Below are 1,247 nucleotides of genomic sequence, written 5' to 3'. Positions count from 1 at the left end.
AAGGATCCTTGCATGTCTTTATTTGGTTGGATTGCTCTGTTGTGTCTCTCAGGCTCAGGGTAGAGGACAATGTCAGTAATTACTCTTGACTTCATCTTATGCAGGCATTTGGCTTTATGTCCCGAGTTGCCCTACAAGCAGAGAAGATGAATCATCACCCAGAATGGTTCAATGTATACAACAAGGTAACTAAACTGCCTTATTTGGGAATCACCTTAATTACGGAGTTGAAGAAACTTTTTCTTCCTTGTCATCTTGTGCAGCTAAATGTCATCGAGCTTAAGAAAGTCTTATCCTTTCTCTCAGAATCCCTGTGTATTATTGCAAATTAGTAACACATTTTCAGATCTGCTCCTAAGAATAGTGAATAAGCTCTTTATTTTCATGTTTGTCTTTCTGCTGAAGCTAATATGAGAAAGTTGGGCCAAATGAGGCTCCTGAATTAAACTGGAGTATCAGCCATGCAGATACGTTTCAAAACTTAAGGTAAATTATTGAAAGAAATGGTAGCAAATCAGATAAATATAGTCTTGTTTATCTCGTTGAAATAAATTTGCTCAAGAACTGTGCTTTGAGAACTGTTAAATTTTGTATCCTGTGTAGGAACTGACCTTATTTAAGACAAAGGACAGACTAAAAAGTTTTGAGGGGGCACAGTGAGAAGAACCTTGTTCCTCCAGAAGTATCCTTGCCTTTACGGTCATGCCATTTGGAATGTCTTATCTAGATTTCTGTGACGTCTTCTCTATGAAAATCTTTGAAGAAAGAGAATTTCACAATACTCACGTGACTTATTAGAATAATCCAGAGCACCTTCGCACCAGGCGAAACTTTTCTTTGCTAGTTGCTTCTCTTAGCTCGTAATTTTGCCCTTTACTCCCACTTCCCTAATTTGGAAATGTTTTTTTTTTTTTTTTTTTTTTTTTTTTTTGAGGTGGAGTCTGGCTCTGTTGCCCAGGCTGGAGTGCAGTGGTACCATCATAGCTCACTGCAGTCTCCACCTCCCAGGTTCAAGTGATTCTCCTGCCTCAGCCTCCCGAGTAGCTGGTATCACAGGCGTGCACCACCATGCCCGGGTAATTTTTATATTTTTAGTAGATACGAGGTTTCACCATGTTGGCCAGGCTGATCTCAAACTCCTGACCTCAAGTGATCCGCCTGCCTTAGACTCCCAAAGTGCTGGGATTACAGGCACGTGCCAGCATGCTCTTTTTCTCTTGTATTTTAGTAGATATGAGGTTTCACCA

This window comes from Rhinopithecus bieti, unplaced genomic scaffold, assembly GCF_001698545.2.
Source record: "Rhinopithecus bieti isolate Rb0 unplaced genomic scaffold, ASM169854v2 scaffold_5889, whole genome shotgun sequence".
Taxonomy (NCBI): domain Eukaryota; kingdom Metazoa; phylum Chordata; class Mammalia; order Primates; family Cercopithecidae; genus Rhinopithecus; species Rhinopithecus bieti.
Note: the sequence above shows the minus strand (reverse complement) of the source record.